Source organism: Ovis canadensis, chromosome 7 (assembly GCF_042477335.2).
Source record: "Ovis canadensis isolate MfBH-ARS-UI-01 breed Bighorn chromosome 7, ARS-UI_OviCan_v2, whole genome shotgun sequence".
NCBI lineage: Eukaryota > Metazoa > Chordata > Mammalia > Artiodactyla > Bovidae > Ovis > Ovis canadensis.
This window is the reverse complement of record NC_091251.1, coordinates 109,619,578-109,640,672: the sequence shown is the minus strand read 5'-3', so window position 1 is coordinate 109,640,672 and position 21,095 is coordinate 109,619,578.

Sequence of the window (21,095 nt, the reverse complement as noted above, 5' to 3'; positions counted from 1 at the left end):
ACCAGCACTCCCCTTGGCTTTTAATTCCTCTTCTCTGGTGACTGCCCTTGCTCTATCACACTGCTTGTTGCTCTCGTTTAGTCCAAGAGTGAGGTTTTGTCTCCCAAACAAGGTACAGATCACAGACACAAGACACCTAATTCATTCTTTCCCTCCAATCATGCTGGGCGTATAATAGGAACTCAATCAATGAAAGCATGTGTGCAGAAAAGTCTCATTTAAAAATGATTTCTTCAGGAGGAAAGGTGTTTACATCTAAAGAGCTATTCATTTGAGACTGGTGGGACACATCATTTATTACCAGCCTATAAGTCATCTTACTGAGTCTCATTAGCCTACCAATTTGTCACCATACTTTAAAGGTTGTTTGGTTTAAAAACCATTCACCATTTTAGTGGGAGAATAACCCGTCTCTAACCTCTTTAATAAAGGTTTAATAACCATTTATTTCAATTCATGTATAAATAATTGCACCATATATTTCAGGGGCAGGAAAAGAAATGTGTACAAACGCAGGCCCCTGTAATTACCACAAAGCCTTCATTATCTTTATCAATAGCCTGCTTTTCAGCCCTAGAAGTAGTCTCCTCAATTAGATAACTAGTTAAAGTTATTGAAAAATAGGCAATATTTTTCAAAACATGACCTATTATCTTTGCTCTTTGTTTTTCTGATTTTGAAGACATAGTAGGACACTGATTAGAATATATGTAAGAGTAGACACTTAGATGAAGAGAGAAAATGTGAAGCTTGTCTCTAGATCCCATCCAGTTATGGGTTTATGTGGAGAAGTTTGCTTCCCTCCCCCAGCAGTCTGTCTCTACAATCCAGATGTTTGATCGATGGATCCTTTCATTCTGATAGACTGGGGTTGATATTAGTTCAGAATCACCACTTTCACTGGTGAAACAAAATCCTAGGATTTTAACACATTGCTAATAATTAGACATGTGGTCTGTAACGTCAAATACAGATCCAACACACTGGCTGAGAGCTTGAATGGCTTCATATTGTGCTGTAACAATCTGCCAAGTCTCTTGTTATTACCTGGGGGCTGATTCTAAAGATTTTGGTCTGACCCTTTATTTCAGTGTATCTGAATCATTTAATCAGATTTTATAAAACTCTGGGTTTTAGTGCAATGAAATGTTAGGCACATCTTGCTCATTAGAAACAAAGGAGAAAGTCATTGGCCTTGGGACTCGGCCATCTATATTAAATATCTGTACCTATTTATACAGATATTATATTAAATGTCTATATAAAATGCTACCAGAGACACCAGTGTATATATAATCTGTGAGACAACCCATTTAAGAGATTTTTAAAATATATAGTTTATTCCATATGACTAACATTTTCATGGCACAAACACATAAAAAATCAATGAAAAGAAATTTTGAAAAGCATACTTTACTTTATCAGCTGTTTAAATGTCCTGTTTTATTTTTTAATTTGGAATTTTGTTGGTGCCATTTTCCAAAGAAACTCAAATGTGAATCAGAATAAAGAGTATTGCATAACCCTGCGTTTGGTCCATAAAAATGGGAAAAAATTGAGATTTAGCACACAATATCAGATGGTCATTATATGCTACAAATCACTTACCATACAACTCATTACTGACAATTAGGCTCTGATTAGAATACTGTGGTACATACACACAATAGAATATTACTCAGCTGTAAAAAGGAACACAGTTTGAGTCAGTTCTAACAGGCACATGAACTATGCAGAGTGAAGTAAGTCAGAAAGAGAAAGACAAATATCATGTGTTAACACATACATATGGAGTCTAGAAAGACAGTACCCGCAATTCTATGTGCAGGGCAGCAAACAAGACTCAGACATAAAGAACAGACTTTTGGAGTCAGTAGGGGAAAGAGAGGGTGGGATGATTTGAGAGAGTGGCGTTGAAACACGTATATTACCATATGTAGAGTAGATCACCAGTGGGAGTCTGACGTATGATGCAGGGAACGCAAACTCTGTGCTCTGTGACAGCCTGGGGGGCTGGAGGGGGCGGGGAGGGAGGTGGGAGGGGGGTTCAGGAGGGAGGGGTTGCATGCCTGCCTATGGCCAATTCATGCTGATGCGTGGCAGAGGCTATCACAGTACTGTAAAGCAATCATCCTCCAATTAAAATTAGCAATTTTTTTAAATGAGAAAAAGAGCAAAGAATGAAAAAAAAAAGTACTTTGAGAAAAGAACTCAGAGAAACAAATCTGTGGGTAAGAGCAGGTTTCTTTTTACCTGTTTGGACTACAGTCTCTATGAACACTGTATTACCACCATCCAGAGTCCATAGTAGTTGTTGACTAAAACATTTATGGATGTTTGCATGGGAAGTAGTCACACTGTGAGGATTTCAAAGTATTTCCCAATTGGAATACCATCTAGGGCAAACGAACTTTTTCTTACGAAAGCATTCTGGTTGGACATCAGTAGTCAGGCATGTCAAGCAATCATTGCCTGACAGAGACTGTGTTTTGTGAAAGGAATGTGGCCATTCCTGTGAATACCCTCCACCCGTATCCTCAGCACAGCTCACTGTGGTTTGGCAGGAAGATACTCCTTCCATCCAGATGAAAGAACTGAAGAACATTCCCTTGGTTGTTTGTGTGTCCATCCATTCAGTCAACCACACAAGCACCCACTCACGACTGGCTTTAGTTCCTGCTCTCAAGGGGTTCAAGACCGTGGGGAGAGAGAAGCATTGGCATACTCCTGGAAGAGGGCAATTGCATCCATACAATTCTTTTTTAAAATAGTTTTTATTGGAGTATAGTTGCTTTACAATTAGCCGCTACTGTTCAGCAAAGCAGATCGGCTGTATGTATACATATGTCCCCTCCTTTTGGATTTCCTTCCCGTTTAGGTTAAGACAGAAGAGCATTGATAGGACTTTCCTGAGCTATTTGGTGGGTTCTCTCTAGTTATCTGTCTTATACGTAGGTCTAATAGTGTATATATTGACATATGTACACCCAGAGAACTCTTCACAGGGCTGGCACACAGGTTGATTGGAGAAGGAGGAAAAAGTTCATTTACTGGTGAGAGAGTGAAGGGCAGGAGAAATGGAAGCTTAGCAGAGAAAGTCAAGCTTGAGGGGAGATGGGGGAACTTCACAGGCAGATGAGGTATATGAGCATCTTCAAAGAGCAGGAATACCTTGCCATGAAATACAGAAGGTGAAAAACAGAGTGCTCAGTCCACAGAGCAGAAATAGGTTGAAGTTAATGGAGGTGGAAGTGGGGTAGTGTGTGTGTGTGTGTGTGTGTGTGTGTGTGGTGGGAGAGGAGTCAGAAAAGGAGCAACCTGGGTGAGACCATGAACACCAAACTCTTTCATCTTCTCAAGGAGGTTGCTCATCACCTGTCGTGGATGTGATGTTTGTAAAGACTTTTAGAGAAGACTGACTTATCCAATTAGGGTTTAGAAAAAGATGTTTCATTCCTTTATGTTTCCCAGAATATTTTGGACTCACTAACATTTTCAAAACCCTTGGTATAAAAACCCTTGAATCTCTACCCTACCTATCAGCAACCCCTTGACTGAGGGGGTTGATTTTGGATGATTTATAATGAAATAACTTTAACTAAAAATACTTACTTCATCTCTATATCAATACATTAATGTTGTATTGTTCAGTTCATTTAAAGAAAAACCTTTATAATAGTTTATTATATTTTAATTAAATTATAAAAACTTGAATGCATTTTTCTATGCAAGAAATAATGGATTCAGTTTATGTTAGCAGTCATTATGTTTGTGGACAAATGATTTGTCAATGACTCAGTTTTGAAATGACATTCACTTTCTTTCATGTTGGGAACTAATGTATGCTAAAATGTTTCTTGAAGAAGAGCTGTATATTACAGCACCAAAAACTACTAGATGTCTTTGACCAACTGATACTGGGTTTAATAAATTTCATGCTAAGAAACTCAAGCATGGTAGAGTTAACTTTCATGTTTTATCTCTAGATAAAATTATGAGTGGCTTTTTGCAAGCATTCTTTTCCAATGAACACATTTTGAGTATAGATAGGGTTTGTTTCTGATAAATAAAAAAAGTCAGATAGAGGTTAAAAATGATTACATCTACTCTATTATCATTGTGTTTTATAGTATGAGAGACCTTTAAGGTGCCATATAAATATTTGACTTGATACTGGAATTTCTATATTTGATGATGTTAATCTTAAGAATAATGTATTATTATTATGCTCCTCTTAAATTTGCATTTGACCTTTTCCTTTTTTATTTTAACTAATAAGAGTCTATATTAGGAATGTGGACCAAAAAATGAAAATCTGTTGCAAATTGTAGAGATCATAGAGTTCCTGGCACAAGCAGATCCTCAAAAAATATTTGTTAAAGAAATGGAAGAATCAAACCACACAGTGGTGACAGTGAAACGCATTTCAAAGACTGTTGCCAACCAGCTCGTCCTGCAGGACATCAACCCTGGACATTCAGGGGAAGGACGGATACTAACGTTGACGCTCCAACACTTTGGCCACTCACTGGAAGAGACCCTGATGCTGGGAAAGATTGAAGGCAGGAGGAGAAGGGGGTGAAAGAGGATGAAGCGGTTGGGTGGCATCACCAACTCAATGGACATGAGCTGGAGCAAGCTCCAGAAGACTGCAGGGCAGGGAGGCCTGGCGTGCTGCGGTCCACTGAGTCCCAAAGAGTCAGACGTGACTGAGAGACTGAACGGCGATGTATCTAGAACCAGGTCTTCCTGAGGAGACACTTAATACATGTTTGCTCCTGTTATGGGTTGAGTCATATCTCCCCTAACTTCACATGTTGAGGTCCTAACTCCCTATTCTTTAGAGTATAATCTCTCCGGGACTTAGGGTCTTTGCAGAGGTAATCAAGTTAAAATAAGGCTCCTTAGAATAGGCTCCAATCCATATGACTCATTTCCTTATAAAAAAGGGAAATCTGGAAACAGACATGCAAAGGGGGGAACCCCATTATACATGAAGACAGAGATCAGGGTGATGTTTCTGCAAGCCAAGGAATGCCAAAGATTGCCGGCAAGCCGGGTTCCCCTTCTCAGCCTCAGAAGTAACCTATTCTGCAGACACGAGTCTTAAACTGGTAGCCTCCAGAACTCTGAGAACACATTTCTGTTGTTTAGGCCACTCAGTTTACGGAGCAGTATGTTCCCTCTGTATGAACGAGTTCTGTTCTGAGAGAGAATGTGCTAAGTTTAACCTGTTCATAAGTCCAACAAAGTTAGCCTAAGTACCCAACTAACACAGTTGCCTATACAGTACTGTACTGTAATGAGTTTACAACACTTTTCACACAAATAATGCATTAAAAAAATAGCAAACATGCAAAAAGAAAGCTTTTATGCTTCCAGACATCCTGGGCTTGAAATAAAGATATTGTATTACTGTAGTAAAATACACAAAAGCACAGCCACTTTGTAGAGGATGCGGGCACGTGGCGCTGTGCATGAAACATGTGAGCTCAAACGATTGGACATGTGAACACGCTTTCACATCTTTGAAAGTTCGCAAATTGAACGTTCATACGCAGGGGACTTCCTGTAGTTTGCAGCGGCAGCCTTAGACAGCTAACACTGTTCCCACGCTCCGTTTCAGTTTATGTCCTTAGGCTCCTTTCAAATTTTGTGACAAATGCTATAAACGGAGAACAGAAACTGGAGCCCAGAAACTTAATAAAATCTAGAAACAATCGCTGTGTTTTGAGATAACTTCAGAAGCACTTCATGATGTTTGAATCATGAAAAAGCATCCCTTTGGGTTGTATTTATGTAGAGCTTATGCTGTGTGCAGCTGTAGGTTACAACATTTCTTTCTTTCAAAATGCCTCAATAGAAATTTGATTTACTCAATGTCAAATTAGATTTTGTCATTGAATTTTTGAACCACAGAACCTTTTATATACCCCAAAGATTCCTGATCATAGAATTGCAGTTTCAAGACGAGTCAAATGTCCTGATTCTGAGAAAGCAAATTTCCAGCTGTCTCAATGAGGTAGACAAGAGAGCTAAGGCAGATATTTTACACTGTATAACATAAAACTGGCATTCTTGTTTTCTCCTGGAAAGAACCTCTCCTGCCCCAGGGAGCTGTGTGAGGTTCTAAGAGTAGCAATGTTTCAAATTCTCATCAAGCATTCTTCCCGTATCACTGTCTCATTATCAGAAGGAACCAGTACCAGGCAATTTGTGCATTTGGGAATAAGGATGCCAAATGGAAAGTGCCCACCATAAGTCTAAGATCTTTGGGTTTTAACCTCCTATTCTTCCTGTGACCTGCTGGGAATTTAAGTCTTCTGATGCGACTTTATCATTGCCCTTGCTACCCTGTGTCACATTTACAATGACCTGTTGGTGTGTCTGTCACTCTGGCTGACGGGATTCTTCGGCAACAGTGCTGGTGTTGGCGTCTTAACTACTTTTTTACCCCAGCAGCAGGGCGTGCGATGGTTGGCCCAGAGGAGACGCAGGCTCCTCCTTAGGCTCAGGGCAGAGCAACCCTCTGGTGCTTAGCCCTGCAAGGGACCCTGAGGACCCGTAGGGAACACACAGCCCAACCTTGTCCCAACAGGGGTCAAGGGAGCTGGGAAATTTCTGCACCAACTCTCATCATCCACTGAGTGAAGGCTGGGAGTCAATTTCCCACACTCCTGTCTTGGGTAGACAGGCAGAGCTGGTAACTGGAGAGAGTCCTCAGGCAAAAATGCACAAACGCTCAGGCAAGCGGACGTTGGGCAGCGTGTTCTGTAATGACAAGGTTGGGGGGCGCTGACCTGATCTGCTGAACCTACTTTACCTCCAACCGGCCAGCTGCCATCAAATCCAGTCTCAGTGTCTTGAAATCTGTGGAATTCCTATGTGCCCTCCTCCACGGAGTCTCGTGTGGCCCCTCTCAGGCCCAGGTGCTTCCTGTGTCCTGGTTGCCATAGCAGCGACGCCTGTACCGGAGAGCTGCTCTGCGCGTCGCGGGCGGATACAGGCAGCAGACATGCGAATGCGTTCATTTATTCACTCCGTCACCCGCTGTGAGGCTGTGCTAGCCACTGTGGCACACACAGGGAAAGACAGCTGGCAGCTTCCGGCCTCTCCGAACTTCCAGTCTGGAGAGGAAGGCATATCCATTAATAATCGCAGCAAGAATGACAACAGCAATCATGTGTAAATTGTGTGCCGTTAGTGAAGGCAAAGAAAGGGTGCGATGCTAGGGCGTCGTGCAAATCAAGTACTAAAACCTGTAAAGATAAAAATACACATTCCACTGGGGACGAGTTGGCCATTGACTCTCTTCCTTCTCCATCCTTACAACACACACACACACACACACACACACACACACACAGAGCAGTGTTATGACAAATTCCCAGAGTTTTCCTTTGGAGGTACCCAGATGTGGAATTGTAATAGGGAAGAATTACATCTGATTCATTTACTTGAATCTGTGTGTTCAATTGCTTTCTTATGAGCAAAGGGATGTTGCCTGTAGGTCTGAGCATGCATAATGGCCCATCTTCCTCCAATAGCAGAGCATTAATTTTTGTTCAGGTGGCTCAGTGGTAAAAAATCCACCTGCCAATGCAGGACACACAGGTTCAATCCCTGGTCCAGGAAGATCCACTGGAGAAGGAAATGGCTACCCACTCCAGTATTCTTGCCTGGGAAATCCCATGGTAGTGGAGCCTGGTGGACTACAGTCCGTAGGATCACAAAGAGCTGGACATGACTGAGTGACTGAGCATACCAGGATTCCTCCCTGGAAAACCCCATGGATTGAGAAACCTGGCAGGCTATAGCCCATGGGATTGCAAAGAGTTGGACATGACTGGAGCGACTAAACAACAACAAATTTTGTTTAGCTCACAGGAAACCTTCTGACCAGGCCTGCCTATGAATGGCTGCAGGGAATAAGAAATTAACACATCATCTCTGGAGTCTGGCCAAAAGGAGGACATTTTTGCAATGACTTATCACCTTTTTTACTTTACCTCCTTATCTTCCCCCGCTTTGTTCCATAAAAGAAACTAGCTTCCGGATTCAGGCAAGATGGTTCTTTGGAACAGCACTGTAGCATCTTTCTGGTCTGCTGACTTCGGGAATAAAGTCTCTGTTACTTGTCCCATCAACTTGTCTCTTCTTTGTTGGGCCTGTCACGCACTTTGAACTTGGACTTGATAAGAGAATTGGTTGTCTTACCAGGTGGATGAGAGCTACCATCTTTCTGTAAAGAAGTTCATTCTCCTAGCTTTCCAAGCAGATTTTCCAGGGCTCCTTGAGTTTATTTTCACGAGTAAGACTGTAAAGCTTTGTGGATGTGGTAATTTACTTTGCTGATACTTTTCAAAAAGGAAAAGCATAAGACATGGAGTCTTTATGGAGTAGGTTGCCATTTCCTTCTCCAGGGGATCTTCCTGACCCAGGGATCGAACCCAGGTCTCCTGCATTGCAGGCAGACACTTTACCCTCTGAGCCACCAGGGAAGCCTTATGGAGATTAGTGATTACATATTGGTTTTGGCCCCCTAGGAGCCAACCATGTCCAGGGATCCAGGTATTAGTTATTTTATCTTCAAGTCTGATTCCTCATGGAAGAGTGCTAACAGTCTCACTGTGGATTGAAGCAGTGAAATAGTTTCAGACTCAGCAACTAGTGTCCGCTACAAATGGGAGTAGAGACGATAGGAAGGTGAACTGCCAAAGTTGAGTCTATATTAGACTTAATCCCATGGATTGGCTAATTCGTTTGTTCATGTTCATTCAGGAGATTTTACTGAGCATCTATTAGGTACTTTATTAGCAAGAATACAAAAAAAAAAATTAAAGCAATGCTAATAGCTAATTTTTCTCCCTTAAGCTCTTAGGAAATTCCAGGTGAGGATCTAAGTGCTTTACTTAATTTATTCTTGTGAGTCTATGGTGTTGGTGCTATTTCTGCATCTTTGTGCAGTTGAGCAAATCAAGGCTTAGAATTTGGTTAAGAAACTTTCCAACTGTCACAGAGACAGTGGATCAAGGGTAGAAATGAAAAGAGTTCTGGCTCTGGTTCCTCCCTCTGCTTAAGTTCCAGATTTCCAAGAACGTGGGCTCTCGTGAGGGAGACAACAATAAAAATGTTTAATAAGATGGATAATACACACTGAATACTTCTTATGTTCTAAGCATCGATCTGAGGATTTTATGTGTCTGACTTCATTCAATACTCACTCTCTGTCTCTGAAGAGGACACTGTTGTCATTATCCTAAATTTATACATAGGGAAACTGAGGCACCATGTGGTTGTGGAACTTGCTTGAACTCATATAGCTGGTGAAGGACAGGACCAAGTTATGGAGGCAGGCAGTCTGGCCCCATAGTGCACTTTTAACCTTTTCTCATTGTCTCCTTCTGATATTGTGATTTGGATAATCAAGGGCTGTAACCTAATGTGTTAACATTAGGTTAGACAGGGAAGGAAGAGTTAGACAAGGGATTGTATAAGAGGGGATGGCTGAGCTGGATTCTGAAGGTTGTGCAGCATCAGGCCAGGTGAAGACTTGGGAGAGGAGGATGCCAGGAATGGGAGCCATGCAGGAGAGGATGAGGAAAGAAGAGGGAGCCAGGTCTGTTTCGTGGAACTGCAAGGGATTCCGTTTTTCTCTATTACAAAGCATAATTAGGGATGAAATAAAAAATGTGATGGGAAGTGAGTTCTGGGCCATGTGAAGGAGTCTGGGTCTTGTCCAGGTGTGAGAAGCCACAAAAGGGGCTGACGCTATTTATTCATGAATAGTGTCGGGTCTGTGTTTGAGAAAGATCATTCTAGCTCTTGGGCTAAGACCCATGGAGCAGGCTGTTACAGACATCCTTGCACTCAGAAGATAGTAACTTGCAGACTAGGATGGGAAAAGAAAGATAAGAAGATCTGATGTTAGGAGGTAGATCAGAAGACAGTATAGTTGGGATGCCAAGGGGCTGGGGGACAGGTAGAAAGGAGTGAAGGATGACCCCAGGGTTTTGACAGAAAGTGGGTAAAGGTGAGCCATCTACAGAGGCAAGAGATTGGAGCGTGATGACAACAGGTTCCATTGCAGATGTGCAGAGTCTGAAGAGGTTCGGAAAGACATGATAGGTGTCCAGTGAACAGTCTAATGCATGAGTTTAGAAACCAGGACATAGAGATCCAGACTGATGCAGGAGTTGGGGGGAGAGTGAGCATATTTAAAGGTAATTTTCAAATTTTGGAGCAGGTGAAAGTGTCAGTTCTAAAGTTATGGGACCTCCTTACTGTTGGTGAGCTCATACCTGAATCTCAGAAATAATCTCACGAAATATTACAGCTCATTTTCGTTAGAAAAATTAAATAGCATTCTGTATCAGTCCAGCCCTTTGCAATTTTTCTAAGTGTTTCATGTACATCATCTCATTAGAATTAAGGTCTGATGGGCAACATAGGCAATGACGGCTCGTCTCTAAAATTAAGAATGGTATTTTAAAAGATCTATGTAACTTCAAAATTCCTCATTAATCGGGAGCAGGGCTGAGATGAACGCAGTGCTGCTCAGATTCTAGCGTGCACTGCAGTCGTCTGGGGATCTTACAGATTCCGAGGTAGTGCTGGTGCTGGTGGTGGTGGTTGGTGGAAACGGCGGTGGAGTTCTGAATTTCTAACATCCCCCCAGGCGATGTCCCTGCTGCTGCTTCAGGACGCATTTTAGAGAGACTAGAGAACAGGTTTTCTGTCTCCTTGTTTAGATGTCTGGTCATTAATCCTCTTGAGTCTAGATCTAAAGTCTAAGAGTGGGCCAGGCAAGTCAAGACATTTACTCTTAGGACTTTCAGGGAGGGAAGTAGACCCTTAAGGTCTTAAGATTGCACTATCCCTTTTGCAGATGATGAAACCACGGCTTTTGGCAGAAAGGGAACTGACACACGCCAGAAAACCTCCATCTGGAATCGGAATAAAATAGGACTCCTGGTTTCCTGGCTTGGAGTCCAGTGTTTGCCACACCCCAAGCAAATTTGGATGCATACAGATTCCCCGGTGGCTCAGAGGTACATGATCTGCCTGCAATGCAAGAGTCTCAGGTGACGTGCACACAGGCAAAGGTATATAAACACTAATTATGAGCAGCTTTTTTACTTTTTTAAAGATGAGCCAAAGCAGGCATATTTAATTATTTATAATCATTAATTTTAAATTCTTATTTCTTCATTGCACGTGGGCTCTTCATTGCAGCGTGTGGGGTTTCTCTAGTTTCGGTGTATGGGTTTCCCTTGTTGCAGAGCATGGGCTCAAGGGCTCAGTAGTTGGGCTGTGCAGGCTTAGTTGTCTCAAGACATGTGGAATCTTAGTTCCCAGACCAGGGACCGAACCCACGTCTTCTGCAGGGGCAGGCAGCTTCTTAACCACTGGGCCACCTGTGCTTAGTTGCTAAGTCGTGTCCAACTCTTTGCCACCCCATGGACTATAGGACCACCAGGGAAGTCCCTAAATCATGGGTGTCTTATCCCAAAGCTTGCTCTGCTCAATAGTCTGGGAGCACCTGCCCCTGGGGTTGAAGGAAAGGTACGTTTGCATCAGGTATAGTTCATTGGTAAAACTTGAATGGGGAAGAGCAGAGAAGAGAGGCTTTGCTTCTGGTATTAAAATGAAACAACTATTAGGCCAGTTCCAGTCCTTGGTTCTGACAGGAAGACAGGTCACTGCTGAGCCCTGAGTTAGTTATCCTGTGTCCCACTGCCTGTGAGTTATGGAGTGACACTTTTAAAGCCCAAGTTGTCCAGCTGGGAGGTGTCTATTGTCACCAGCGAAAGTATCATTTTTCATGCGATGATCTTTACTTTCATATTTAAATCCAGTTTTCTTTAATTTAAATTGTGCTGAAAACAGCCATATTGCTGCAAGTGTAAATGAAGGTAGAGGAACATCAATGTGTCAGTTCACAGCTGTTCCTAAGGTAAATGATCCCTGCTCCCTCCCCTGGGTCTCTGCTTGCTATGCCTGCAGGATTCAGTTAGGAGCACAGAGCACTTTTTCCATCACTGTTATTAGGATCAGGTTCAGGCTGAAGAATTTGCATAGGGCACGAGAAACCAGAACAAGGCTGAGACTCTGGTGATTATACGGAGCCAGCTTACGCTGGAGAGGAGTCTGGGAGCTCGGCTGTTTTTGTGTGAATTTATTACATTTTCTTAAAAGCATCTAAATTAAAGCTACGTTAATTACTGGTGGGTATGCACCCTGCAGCATATGTTGCTATTAATTGTATCCATTATCACAAAATAAACATCTCTTTATAAAAACAAATGATGCTTCGTTTTAATATGTGGCTTGAAACTCTCTCTTCCACAGCTGTTGCTGCTTCTGTTTTGCTGCTTTCTCTACAAAGGGCCACCTGTTACAATAGACATTTCATTTGTTTTTATTTGGGAAAAGTAAGACTCAGAAAACAAATCCCACCTTCTTAAAGTGTAAGAATCATAAAAAAATGAAGCCCCAGAGGAAATCTGCGGTTTTCTCCTATCAGGAGTTCTCAACAGGAGCATGGCCCCTACAGCTTAATTCTTTTGGCCCTGGCCCTTCAATCTAGATTCATTTGATTTTTAGATTTTAAAGGATCTCATTCTTGTGTGGGCATCTTCGTGTTGTAGACGCAGACACTGGGTGTAGCTGACGCTGAATCAAGGCAAAACCAGTGTCCCCTGGCTCGGTAATGGGTGCTTTTTGGGCTCTAGCATTTGGCCTTTGGGGGGCATCAGCCTGTGGGCAACATCGATGAGCTGAGAGACCTTGGGAAAATTACTTCAGCACTAATCTCCAGCTTCCTTCACTCCATAAAGGGATGAACAGCTAGTTCCTCATGACTGATGGGAAGATTAGATGAGTTAGCACAAGCACATTGCTTAGAACAGGGACTGGGATTTGGTTATCTTCAAAAAACGGCTGACTATTCCAGTAACAAGGTGTCATCACTACTCCTGTGCAAGCAATGAACACCCCACAGTCCGTGCTTGGAGCACGTGATATACGGCAGCAAAGTACAGGTCATCACTAGCATGGGGCCTGAACTGCTGCTCTTACGCATAGTGCTCGGTCTTTGGATGCTATTTTCTGTTCCTGAACAAAGAAATATAGTCATAAATTAAGTTAAAATTGAATTGTATAGGGGGACCCCATACAATAGTGACTAACTCCTAAGACTGAAAATTGCCGGAGATTATTGGGAAAACTTTCCCATCATTGACGACTTTTCTGTCTTTTTAAATAAAGAGAAAGAAAAATTATCTTCGCATTTTTAAGTTGATCACAAATGGTCAAGGACTTAATTCTGGGTTTTATCTAGCCACAGTGACATTTATTTGTTCATTCACTTTTGAATTCCTGTGTGAGGGGGCATCTTGTTCAGAGGCAGAGAAGGTAGTGGTTATACAGTACATGTTAATTTCTTCATGAACTATATGTGTGGGGAATAAAGCTAGATGAGGTTATAGCTCCTCAGCTTGGAAAATCTGGGATTTGGCTGAAGGTACATAGTATAGTGTCTGATACAGGTAGCCATTGGCTGGAGAGGAAAAGATAGACCATTTCCAGTAAAGTTCATTACAAAGGGAAATTCTGGAGCAGCCTAACCATTTATGAAAACATATGTTTAGGAAATGCTGAGCATGACATATTAGCCTCCTGGAGACACACAATGTATTTTGCATTTTAAAGATTTAGAGTTAATAAATACATCATTTAAATTTATTTAAATTACTATCATTTTGATATGGAGTTCTTTCATCAGTGAAATACCTCTGAATATCTCCCAGGACACTAGCTGTCTGCATGGAGCCAGCTTGAAGCTTGAGAATGGTCATCTTCCCCTAAACTGACCATAAAATTAGGAAGAGAATATCTCTTTTCCTTTCACATTTCTGTAGATTCTTCATGGCCTCCTCCTCAGCCATTTCTTTCAACACAATTGATTAATGGTAGTAACCCAAATTTTCATCTGACTCTGCCTCTTAAAACATAGGTGATTTTGGGCAAGCTCTCTACCCCTTTTTAACTTATGTTTCCTCACCCTCAGGAATGAAGATAAGAATATCCATCTTCTAGATAGTCTGTGAGTCTTAGAATCCAAGTAAGATAACATGAAAGCAATTTGATTGTGAGTCCTGATGCAAATATTTGAGTACTGTTAGCTGTACTTTATGGCAGCCCACTCCAGTACTCTTGCCTGGAAAATCCCATGGACGGAGGAGCCTGGAAGGCTGCAGTCCATGGGGTCGCTAAGAGTTGGGTACGACTGAGTGACTTCACTTTCACTTTCCACTTTCCTGCATTGGAGAAGGAAATGGCAACCCACTCCAGTGTTCTTGCCTGGAGAATCCCAGGAACGGGGGAGCCTGGTGGGCTGCCGTCTATGGGGTCACACAGAGTCGGACACGACTGAAGCGACCCAGCAGCAGCAGCAGCAGCAGCAGCTGTACTTTATCTTAAATCTTGAGCTTATTTATATTCTTGGGTGGTACTGTCTCCTGGGCTTAACAATTCAAAAAATTCATTTCTGCTATGTAAGATTGCCTCTCTTTAGTTGTTCTTGAAATTGCCCTAAAATTCTCCTTAAGCTCCAAGCAGGACCTCTGAGGACGGTTTAGCTGGGCTCTGTGATTTTAGCCATAGGAGGGCCAGTTTCTCCTCTTAGCACTGCACTGGCTGGTACCCGGGGGGACCCTTGTTTATGCCTCAGATCACTCCCTACAAGCATGGCATTCCTTTGTTTCGTCTTTCTTCCAGACTCAAGACTGTTTTACTCTTGTCTCAGCCTCCATCTTCTCTTAGGACTTAAGAACTCAAGGGATTTAGTCTATTTACTGGTTACACATTGGTTAAAAACGTCTCCTCCAGGAATTATTATTAATCACACATTCTGATAAAAACATCTCTTCCTCCCATATTCTCGCCAAGAACCAAGAAATTGACACAAACATAAAAAAGAAAAAGAAAAACGTAAACCTGTCAAATAATACTTAGAAGCAGAGGTAAATAGCAATATGAATTGTGAGGTTATGCATTTATTATTCAAATAACTTACTGTAAGAGCACTAAGTGGTTACCATGTCAAGCACTGGAATAAATGCTGGAGATATAGAAATGGATTTGAAATAGATTCTTTCTCCTAAGACACCTTTCCTGAAAGAGGACTGTGCAGGAAACTGACCTGCACAGATTTAAAAAGACTGAGGAAAAATGCTATCGGTGTGACGATACTCGTACCTTTCTGCTTCCAGGGCTTCTGCCATTTTGTTAATATTAGACGACTGTCTTCTTTAACCCCTTTCCTTGGACATGCTTCAGTTCAGTTCAGCTGAGTCGCTCAGTCGTGTCCGACTCTTTGCGACCCCACGAATCACAGCACGCCAGGCCTCCCTGTCCATCACCAACTCCCGGAGTTCACTCAGACTCACGTCCATCGAGTCTGTGATGCCATCCAGCCATCTCATCCTGGGTCGTCCCCTTCTCCTCCTGCCCCCAATCCCTCCCAGCATCAGAGTCTTTTCCAATGAGTCAACTCTTTGCATGAGGTGGCCAAAGTACTGGAGTTTCAGCTTTATCATTCCTTCCAAAGAAATCCCAGGGCTGATCTCCTTCAGAATGGACTGGTTGGATCTCCTTGCAGTCCAAGAGACTCTCATGTTGATATAAGACAAAACCAATACAATATTGTTAAGTAATTTAAAAAATAACTAAAATAAAGTTGTAAAAAGAAAGATTATTTAAAAAAACAAAGCATCAATTCTTCTGTTCTCAGCTTTCTTCACAGTCCAACTCTCACATCCATACATGACCACTGGAAAAACCATAGCCTTGACTATACAGACCTTTGTTGGCAAAGCAATGTCTCTGCCTTTTAATATGCTATCTAGGTTGGTCACAACTTTCCTTCCAAGGAGTAAACGTCTTTTAATTTCATGGCTGCAGTCACCATCTGCAGTGATTTTGGAGGCCCCCAAAATAAAGTCTGACACCATTTCCACTGTTTCCTCATCTATTTCCCATATAGTGATGGGACCAGATGCCATCATCTTTGTTTTCTGAATGTTGAGCTGAATGTAGACATGCTTAAGTTCAATCAGTCTTTAAGTACTGACTCAGACATCAGTAGAGATAGGTGAGGGAGCTGGGAGAGGTAGGAGGGAAGCTCTTAAGCAGCTCAGATTGCTGAAGGGGGCATTCTAAGCCTGAATGGTGATTGCACTAGATGGTATCAGTGGTTCCTGACCTGAGGTCTTCAAAGGCAATCAATATCTCCAAAATTCACGTGTGAACAATGCAAATATCCATCATTTGGTTATAAAGGCTATGTCTAATGAATTCAGTGAATGCCGTGAAATTAAACCATGTTTGCTTCTTGGAAGGAAATTTATGACCAACCTAGGCAGCATATTAGAAAGCAGAGCCATTACATTGCCAACAACTGTCCGTCTAGTCAAAGCTGTGGTTTTTCCAGTGGTCATGTACGGATGTGAGAGTTGGACTATAAAGACAGCTGAGCACCGAAGCATCGATGCTCTTGAACTGTGGTGTTGCAGAAGACTCTTGAGAGTCCCTTGGGCTGCAAGGAGATCCAACCAGTCTATCCTAAAGGAAATCAGTCTTGACCACTCATTGGAAGGATTGATGCTGAAGCTGAAACTCCAATAGTTTGACCACCTGATGCGAAGAGCTGACTCATTTGAAAAGACCTTGATGCTGGGAAAGATTGAGGGTGGAAGGAGAAGGGGATGACAGAGGATGAGATGGTTGGATGGCACCTCTGACTCAATGGACATGAGTTTGAGTAAACTCTGGGAGCTGGTGATGAATAGGGAGGCCTGGTGTGCTGCTGTCCAAGGGGTCACAAAGCAGACATGACTGAGCAACTGAACTGAACTGACTGAATGAATTCAATATTTTTGGTATACAAAAACATTTAAATACTAGAAATGTCTACATAGGACATTTTAATATTAAACATACTTCTAAGTGGTTAAAAAGTCAGAAGCTATTGTTTCAAGATTGCAAGATTTCATGGATGTTTCTGGGAATAAAGAATAGAAAATTTTCTGAACCATTTCTAAAACCATTTCTGGAGTTTAATTCTGTACTTAAGTTTTCTCTACACTGGAAAATTTTTTAAATTTTAGAGGCATAACTAAAAGGAATCTATTATTCAGAAGGTCCCCTGGAGAAAGACATGGCAACCCACTCCAGTATTCTTGCCAGGAGAATCCCATGGACAGAAGAGCCTGGTGGGCTACAGTCTATGGGGTCGCAAAGAGCTGGACACAACTGAAGCGGCTTACCACGGCACATTTAGTCAGCCCGATCCTCATGGGTCAGCCTTGCCTATCTCTCTAGCTAAAACTTCCACCCACCCTGATAACACTTGAAATTCCTAAAACATCTCCAGTTGTTTTATGCCTCTGTGCTCTCTGAAGGTGAAGGTGAAGGTGAAGTCGCTCAGTCGTGTCTGACTGTTTGTGACCCCGTGGACTATAACCTACTAGGCTTCTCCATCCGTGAAAGGCCCTCTCAATCTGATCCAAACATGAACGCCTTCCTAGAATTCTAGCTCTGATAGCATTTCTTCCCTGAAGCCTCAACTCCTCCTTCTCAGGCAAATTAATCACACTGAATCCTGATGCTTTGTTGATGAGGTTGCTTACTACAGTAGATGAATTCTAGAGGGTGGGATATCCAACCCCTAGATAAGGTCCAGCCCAGAGCAGATGCCCCTAAATGTGTATTGAATTAAAGTGAAATGAATCATCTAGTGACTTTTTAGAGATTTTAAAATAGGAGAAGGAACGCACATTGCTTTTTAGTTCCAGGGTTAGTCATCTCTTCAGTGTCTGCTACTCCACTGATACAAAGAGAATGTCAAAACAGAGAATAATTATACTGTGATGACTAAATTGTGGAGGAACAATATTGAACTTGGGGATTTGATGCTTAAGAACACAGTGGGTTGTGTGCTGATGGGGAAATGACTACCAAGCATTTGCCTTTCTGCCTCAGTAGGTTGTGGTGGAAGACCCATGAGTAAGGCATGAGAATGGCAAGACTTGAGTGCTTCTGGAAATGGCAGGTCCTCCAGTAGGATGTGAGAGCTGGACTATAAAGAGAGCTGAGAGCTGAAGAACGGATGCTTTTGAACGGCGGTGTTGCAGAAGACTTTTGAGAATCCCTTGGACTGCAAGGAGATCCCACCAGTCCATCCTAAAGGAAATCAGTTCTGAGTATTCACTGGAAGGACTGATACTGAAGCTGAAACTCCAATACTTTGGCCACCTGATGCAAAGAACCGACTCATTTGAAAAGATCCTGATGCTGGGAAGATTGAGGGCAGGAGGAGAAAGGGACGACAGAGGATGAGTTGGTTGGATGGCATTACCAACTCGACGGACATGAGTTTGAGCAAGCTCCAGGAGTTGGTGATGGACAGTGAATCCTGGTGTGCTGCAGTCTGTGGGGTTGCAAACAGTTGGAGATGACTGAGTGACTGAACTGAACTGAACTGAAAGTAGGATCCTGAGGGAAAAACAAAGATGCCAGATCTCCATGTTCATATTTGAGTTAAATTTCTCCAGGGAGAAAGGAAGAGATACCAATTTTCAGCACTCCAGAGCAGTGTGCCAACATTATAGTGTGGTGATCATATGTATACTAGTTTGAAAACTAATAGCCACTAGAATTCTTTTGATCTTAAGCTTTCTCCCACAATGCAACAAAATGTAACATAACCTAGCATTGTACAGCATACTATACCAGTCTGTGATTTGGTAATGGTCAAAGGAACTAAAAGATATATACATACCTTTATGCAACGGCACCCCACTCCAGTACTCTTGCCTGGAAAATCCCATGGACGAAAGAGCCTGGTAGGCTGCAGTCCATGGGGTCGCTAAGAGTTGGACACAACTGAGCGACTTCACTTTCACGTTTCACTTTCATGTATTGGAGAAGGAAATGGCAACCCACTCCAGTGTTCTTGTCTGGAGAATCTCAGGGATGGCGGAGTCTGGTGGGCTGCTGTCTAAGGGGTCGCACAGAGTCAGACACGACTGAAGTGACTTAGCAGCAGCAGCATGCCATATCTATAAAACATATCTTTTTCTAAAAGTATTAAATAATTTAACATTATTAAAAATTTCAAATAGCTCTTTCTATTGGTTATTTTGAATATTACATTTATGTTTAGTTAGAAGTATACCTTATTTTCTTCTTCTTCTAAAACCTACTTTTAAGGTCAAATTCTGTAAAGAGACCTGTTTTAAAGATAAGGCATCAAGTTATGTATATATCTTTTAGTTCCTTTGACTATTACAGGAGCATAGACCCTGATGCTGGGAAAGGCTGAAGGCAGGAGGAGAAGGGGACGACAGAGGATGAGATGGTTGGATGGCATCACCCACCTGATGGACATGAGTTTGAACAGGCTCCGGGCATTGGTGATGGATGGGGAGGCCTGGCGTGCTGCAATCCATGGGTCGCAAATAGTCGGACATGACTGAACTGAACTGAATGGATGAAAAAAGATGCTTAAAATATGAGAATAAAGAGATATTCAAAGGACACAGTAAAAATATATATATATATATTTTTTTTTCTTATATTTGTGTTTTTCCATATCCAGTTACTGCTTTTGAGGTTGAAACCTGAAATATAATTTGTTTTTAATTCTAAATTTAAATAATACATTCATAGGAATAGATAATTAAATGTGCTCTTTCAATTCAAAAAAATACTGAGGGGGCATTTGAGTCGTTTGGCGATCTTGTCAAAGTCCATATGATAGTAGGTCTGGGGTTTGGCCCGAGAATTTGCATTTCTGACAAGCTCTGAAGTGATGTCTGTGCTGCTGGGTTGAAGTCACTGTTAAATAACAGCGATCCTGCATGGGTGAAAGCACTGGCACAGCTCTTAGTAGCGAAGCTAAAGTAATTTTAGTCCCAAATAGTCACTCAGCTCTACATGCAAGAGGCCCATCAATTCAGTTTTGGGCTTTTTGCCTTCCTACCTTGTGATTCATTTATTTTTTCCCTTCTATAAGTCTGATTTTGTACATGATTAAGTATGAACTGGTTGCTAGGGGATACGGTAAATGAGACTTCACAGTAGGAGAAGATAGAAAACTTAACTGTTAGGTAGTCAAGTGAGAAGAACAGAAAAGTAAATTATCAGCTAGTCTCATTCCTATTCATCATACGACTTTTAAGAATAACAGGATATCAATTAAGTGCTAGATACCATCTTCCTCCACATTAAATGTGTTATTTGACACTACATTGCTTAATCAATCTTGTTGTACACTAATTAAATGGCTATGGCTGAAGTTTTTTTTTTTTTTTTGAGAAAGGCAATTGGTTACCAACCAATAGCAGTCAATGTATGTTCTAAAATTTCCTATTCTGAGTGAGAAACCTCTGTTTTGTGGACTATCTTATGGGACTAAGGAACGGGACAGATGAAACATCAAAGATAAGAGAATGCAACCTCATTACTTGTTAGTTACTTGTTCTGAAATCAAAATGGTGAATAGTAAAATGGATTTTGCTATCTGGAAAATAACGATAATAATAAAGATGATATAAACAAATATAAAATTTTAAAAATAGAGTGGGTCAAGCTGATCTGTAGATCAGTAAGGGGATGCAAGGTCATAGGTATAATTGAGATCTCAAGTCCACAGGTTAGTCTTGAATGTTCATTTATGAAGGAAGAATTTCAGAGCAGAAATCTGGCAAGCAATTCAAGACACTAGTTTTCAAACCACCCTAACATTACAAGGCCATATTTTTAAGGTAAAAGGCTTTTTGAGAAGGCAAGAGAGGAGGCACTGATGGAGTTCACTAAGAGGCCGAAACCTCTTGCTCCCACACCAGTATCCAGAGCTACCCCTTGAGATTGCTGTTAGCACATAATGTACAAAGATCCCAATATTTTAAAAATGTGGCATAGCCTATAAAGCACTACTCAAATTAGAGTTGTTTTTTTCTACTATAGCTGAAAGAAAAAAAGTCTTAAAACACAGTCTGAATCTGCGTTGAACCCATTTTTAAGGAATT